A 6,454-nucleotide genomic window follows, 5' to 3' on the forward strand; every position below is an offset into this window, starting at 1 on the left:
TATATACACGGGCACCTTGACTTTGATCCACAGTAATATGCACAATATAAATGTATAAATGACTGAACAACACTGCCAATATAGAAAGTCTCTTGAAGTAATCCAGCATGAGATAACACAGTCAATGATGGCAATAGACTCAGCGGATAGTACACTCCAGAGGAGAACCAACACAGTCCAGCAAGGTATGCAATACACAGCACAGTCAATGGGAAGTATGCATACCGTGGTTCAGGAGAAGGCAGTCAGACAGAAGTGCAGAGATACCTGAACGGCAGGAGGCCGGCAGGATGCAAAGTCCCTGGATGGGTGAAGCGGTGGTCTAGCAGGTGCAGCGCACAGGTAGGTAGACCAGCAGGGAACCCAGGAAGGCGTGGAGAGCGGATCAGCAGTAGATGGATGCGTAGCGCTGAGAAGTAACAGCAGCGGGTCTCTGCGGGAACACGGAGGTAGCCAATAGCAACCAGCAGGTGCAGTAACGATGGGACACCAGAGCAGAGTTGAACTGGAACAGTTGATCACGGAGAGTAGCGGGTAGCAATAGTGGCAGCAGACTCAAGGAAACACGGGAGAGTTGACAAGGACTGAAGACTGAAGCGCACAGAGGCAGCGGATAGGAATCAGCTAAACAGTCACGATGAAACACAGACGGGTTGCAGGTTGAAGACTGTAGTGCACGGAGGCAGCGGATAGGAATCAGCTAGCAGTCACGATGATGAAACACAGACGAGTTGCAGGTTGAAGACTGTAGTGCACGGAGGCAGCGGATAGGAATCAGCCAAACAGTCACGATGATGAAACACAGACGAGTTGCAGGTTGAAGCCTGTAGTGCACGGAGGCAGCGGATAGGAATCAGCTGGCAGTCACAATCATGAACAGGTGAGTGGATGTGAATGAAAGACTGTAGTGCACGGAGGCAGCGGATAGGCATCAGCTAACAGTCCCAATGATACAAGGTAGAGTTGAAGTGGTTAGAAGACTGTAGTGCACGGAGGCAGCGGATAGGAATCAGCTCACAGTCACGATGATACAGTAGATGGTAGAAGTGGTATGGGAACCACAGTAGTAGAAGTGGTTTGGAAACCACAGAGGTAGAAGTGGTTTGGAAACCACAGGAATCAGCTGGGCTGAATAAACGAGGAAACACAGGAACACCTTCAGAGACTCATGGGGAATGAGACTCCAAGATCAGGCAACGTGGTGTTGACCACAGGTGCTTAATATAGGGAGGTTGCCTGATCTGCCAATTAAGTTAAAGGAACATACACTGAAGGTTTGGAAAGGGCTGCGCATGCGCAGTCCCTCAGGATAGAGGACGTCCACGGTTCCTAATAGTCCGGGAAGAAGCACTCACAGTCCGGTGAGTGACAAAGATGCTGCATAAAAAGTGCTCAGAACACAAACTGCTTAGAGAACTTTTAATAGTTTAAAGAATTTGGAAATTTTTTCCTATGATTTCTTCTTCTTCTTCTTCTTCTTCTTCTTCTTCTTCTTCTTCTTCTTCTTCTATTTCCATATTAATTAAACTCTCATTCACTGTATGCTAGAATAATGAACAATTAAAAATCAACAGTTCTAAATAGACTGGTGCCAATAAGACTATTGAAATGCATTTTCTTATTGGTTGTCTAGCTTTTAACACCAATTTACTCTTGCAGAAATGCGTGGAGAAAGACTTGTATATCCTCCAATATTCACAGTTTCAACCATTTTCAAACCCTACTGTGTATTAAATGTATATTTTCAATCATTAAAGGGAGTGCTTTGCAGTCCAGACTTTGTGTTACACTGGTGGGCATAGCGTTCTTCTAAGCAGTTGACTTGGTTTTTATACCTGACTGCTTTTCTCTTTTACCTTTTAACATTCTAAAAATTGTCCCACAGAAGATCAATTCCTCTTGCCCTTAATGGAGGTGTAGCCAAATCCTTTGTTTATGGCCAACCAATTCATTTTCTTTTCTCAATTTTTTGAAACCTTTGTGTAAAAAGTGGACCATGAACATTGAACTTATGCACAGATAAGCCTCTTTCGTTCAGGAATTTCTTTTCAATTCATTACTTAAATCCTGTTTTATGATTGCTCACTAGATTTTGCAATTGATTTTTTTAAACATTCAAAAAAAAAAACAAAAGCGTTGGTGGTATAGTGGTGAGCATAGCTGCCTTCCAAGCAGTTGACCCGGGTTCGATTCCCGGCCAACGCATTGTGTTTATAGTATATAATCTTTAGTTCTTGCAGACGCTGCATAAAAAGTGCTCAGAACACAAAACTGCTTAGAGAACTTTTAATAGTTTAAAGAATTTGGAAATTTTTTCATATGACGACAACTTCTTTTTCTTCTTCTTCTTCTTCTTCTTCTTCTTCTTCTTCTCCTTCTCCTTCTTCTTCTTCTTCTTCTTTCCATATTAATGGAACTCTCATTCACTGTATGCGAGAAATAATGAACAATTAAAAATCAACAGTTCTAAATAGACTGGTGCCAATAAGACTATTGAAATGCATTTTCTTATTGGTTGTCTAGCTTTTAACACCAATTTACTCTTGCAGAAATGCGTGGAGAAAGACATGTATATCCCTCCAATATTCACAGTTTCAACTATCTTTAAACCCTACTGTGTATTAAATGTATCTTTTCAATCATTAAAGGGAGTGCTTTGCAGTCGAGACTTCGTGTTACAACTGGTGGGCATAGCGTTCTTCTAAGCAGTTGACTTGGTTTTTTATACCGGACTGCTTTTCTCTTTTACCTTTTAACATTCTAAAAATTGTCCCACAGAAGATCAATTCCTCTTGCCAGTAATGGAGGTGTAGCCAAATCCTTTGTTCATGGCCAACCAATTCATTTTCTTTTCTCAATTCTTTGAACCTTTGTGTAAAAAGTGGACCATGAACATTGAACTTATGCACAGATAAGCCTCTTTCGTTCAGGAATTTCTTTTCAATTCATTACTTAAATCCTGTTTTATGATTTCTCACTAGATTTTGCAATTGATTTTTAAACATTCAAAAAAAACAATAGCGTTGGTGGTATAGTGATGAGCATAGCTGTCTTCCAAGCAGTTGACCTGGGTTTGATTCCCAGCCAATGCATTGTGTTTATAGTATTGAATCTTTAGTTCTTCACGATGCTGCATAAAAAGTGCCCAGAACACAAACTGCTTAGAGAACTTTTAATAGTTTAAAGAATTTGGAAATTTTTTAATATGACTTCTTCTTCTTCTTCTTCTTCTTCTTCTTCTTCTTTGTCTTCTTCTTCGTCTTCTTCTTCGTCTTCTTCTTCTTCCATATTAATGGAACTCTCATTCACTGTATGCTAGAATAATGAACAATTAAAAATCAACAGTTCTAAATAGACTGGTGCCAATAAGACTATTGAAATGCATTTTTTTATTGGTTGTCTAGCTTTTAACACCAATTTACTCTTGCAGAAAATGCGTGGAGAAAGACTTGTATATCCTCCAATATTCACAGTTTCAACATTTATTGTGTTTATAGTATATAATCTTTAGTTCTTCAAGATGCTGCATAAAAAGTGCTCAGAACACAAACTGCTGAGAGAACTTTTAATAGTTTAAAGAATTTGGAAATTTTTTACCTATGACAACTTCTTCTTCTTCTTGTACTTCTTCTTCTTCTTCTTCTTCTTCTTCTTCTTCTTCTTCTTCTTCTTCTTCTCATTCACTGTATGCTAGAATAATGAACAATTAAAAAATCAACAGTTCTAAATAGACTGGTGCCAATAAGACTATTGAAATGCATTTTCTTATTAGTTGTCTAGCTTTTTAACACCAATTTACTCTTGCAGAAATGTTTGGAGAAAGACTTGTATATCCCTCCAATATTCACAGTTTCAACCATTTATTGTGTTTATAGTATATAATCTTTAGTTCTTCAAGATGCTGCATAAAAAGTGCTCAGAACACAAACTGCTTAGAGAACTCTTAATAGTTTAAAGAATTTGGAAACTTTTTCATATGACGACAACTTCTTCTTCTTCTTCTTCTTCTTCTTCTTCTTCTTCTTCTCCTTCTTCTTCTTCTTCTTCTTCTTCTTCTTCTTCTTCTTCCATATTAATGGAACTCTCATTCAACTGTATGCGAGAATAATGAACAATTAAAAATCAACAGTTCTAAATAGACTGGTGCCAATAAGACTATTGAAATACATTTTCTTATTGGTTGTCTAGCTTTTAACACCAATTTACTCTTGCAGAAATGCGTGGAGAAAGACTTGTATATCCCTCCAATATTCACAGTTTCAACTATCTTTAAACCCTACTGTGTATTAAATGTATATTTTCAATCATTAAAGGGAGAGCTTTGCAGTCGAGACTTCGTGTTACACTGGTGGGCATAGCGTTCTTCTAAGCAGTTGACTTGGTTTTTTATACCGGACTGCCTTTCTCTTTTACCTTTTAACATTCTAAAAATTGTCCCACAGAAGATCAATTCCTCTTGCACAGTAATGGAGGTGTAGCCAAATCCTTTGTTCATGGCCAACCAATTCATTTTCTTTTCTTAATTCTTTGAAACCTTTGTGTAAAAAGTGGACCATGAACATTGAACTTATGCACAGATAAGTCTCTTTCGTTCAGGAAATTCTTTTCAATGCATTACTTAAATCCTGTTTTATGATTGCTCACTAGATTTTGCAACTGATTTTTAAACATTCAAAAAAAAAAGCATTGGTGTTATATTGGTGAGCATAGCAGCCTTCCAAGCAGTTGACCCGGGTTTGATTCCCGGCCAATGCATTGTGTTTATAGTATTGAATCATTAGTTCTTCAAGATGCTGCATAAAAAGTGCTCAGAAAACGAACTGCTTAGAGAACTTTTAATAGTTTAAAGAATTTGGAATTTTTTTCCTATGACAACTTCTTCTTCTTCTTCTTCTTCTTCTTCTTCTTCTTCTTCATATTAATGGAACTCTCATTCACTGTATGTTAGAATAATGAACAATTAAAAATCAACAGTTCTAAATAGACTGGTGCCAATAAGACTATTGAAATGCATTTTCTTATTGGTTGTCTAGCTTTTATAACCAATTTACTCTTGCAGAAATGCGTGGAGAAAGACTTGTATATCCCTCCAATATTCACAGTTTCAACCATTTTCAAACCCTACTGTGTATTAAATGTATCTTTTCAATCATTAAAGGGAGTGCTTTGCAGTCCAGAACTTCGTGTTACACTGGTGGGCATAGCGTTCTTCTAAGCAGTTGACTTGGTTTTTTATACCGGACTGCCTTTCTCTTTTACCTTTTAACATTCTAAAAATTGTCCCACAGAAGATCAATTCCTCTTGCCAGTAATGGAGGTGTAGCCAAATCCTTTGTTCATGGCCAACCAATTCATTTTCTTTTCTCAATTCCTTGAAACCTTTGTGTAAAAAGTGGACCATGAACATTGAACTTATGCACAGATAAGCCTCTTTTGTTCAGGAATTTCTTTTCAATTCATTATTTAAATCCTGTTTTATGATTGCTCACTAGATTTTGCAATTGATTTTTAAACATTCAAAAAAAAAAAAAAAAGCGTTTGGTGGTTATAGTGGTGAGCATAGCTGCCTTCCAAGAAGTTGACGTGGGTTCGATTCCCGCCCCAATGCATTGTGTTTATAGTATTGAATCTTTAGTTCTTCAAGATGCTGCATAAAAAGTGCTCAGAACACAAACTGCTTAGAGAACTTTTAATAGTTTAAAGAATTTTGAAATTTTTTCATATGACAACTTCTTCTTCTTCTTCTTCTTCTTCTTCTTCCATATTAATGGAACTCTCATTCACTGTATGCTAGAATAATGAACAATTAAAAATCAACAGTTCTAAATAGACTGGTGCCAATAAGACTATTGAAATGCATTTTCTTATTGGTTGTCTAGCTTTTATAACCAATTTACTCTTGCAGAAATGCGTGGAGAAAGACTTGTATATCCCTCCAATATTCACAGTTTCAACCATTTTCAAACCCTACTGTGTATTAAATGTATCTTTTCAATCATTAAAGGGAGTGCTTTGCAGTCCAGACTTCGTGTTACACTGGTGGGCATAGCATTCTTCTAAGCAGTTGACTTGGTTTTTATACCGGACTGCCTTTCTCTTTTACCTTTTAACATTCTAAAAATTGTCCCACAGAATATCAATTCCTCTTGCCAGTAATGGAGGTGTAGCCAAATCCTTTGTTCATGGCCAACCAATTCATTTTCTTTTCTCAATTCTTTGAAACCTTTGTGTAAAAAGTGGACCATGAACATTGAACTTATGCACAGATAAAGCCTCTTTCGTTCAGGAATTTCTTTTCAATTCATTATTTAAATCCTGTTTTATGATTGCTCACTAGATTTTGCAATTGATTTTTAAACAATCAAAAAAAAACAAAAGCGTTGGTGGTATAGTGGTGAGCATAGCTGCCTTCCAAGCAGCTGACCTGGGTTCGATTCCCTGCCAACGCATTGTA

At 37.4% G+C, this 6,454-nt stretch overlaps 2 non-coding genes across 2 annotated transcripts; both read left to right on the forward strand.

Annotated features, from left to right (window-relative positions):
- The first annotated feature begins 2,133 nt into the window (after positions 1-2,133).
- Positions 2,134-2,205, forward strand: TRNAG-UCC (transfer RNA glycine (anticodon UCC)). The gene has a single exon. It is a non-coding gene; the product is annotated as a tRNA-Gly (tRNA).
- A 4,172-nt stretch (positions 2,206-6,377) lies between these two features.
- On the forward strand, positions 6,378-6,449 carry TRNAG-UCC (transfer RNA glycine (anticodon UCC)). Its single transcript has one exon. It is a non-coding gene; the product is annotated as a tRNA-Gly (tRNA).
- Positions 6,450-6,454: the final 5 nt, after the last annotated feature.

The sequence above is a fragment of the Mixophyes fleayi genome, chromosome 3 (assembly GCF_038048845.1).
Source record: "Mixophyes fleayi isolate aMixFle1 chromosome 3, aMixFle1.hap1, whole genome shotgun sequence".
Taxonomy (NCBI): domain Eukaryota; kingdom Metazoa; phylum Chordata; class Amphibia; order Anura; family Limnodynastidae; genus Mixophyes; species Mixophyes fleayi.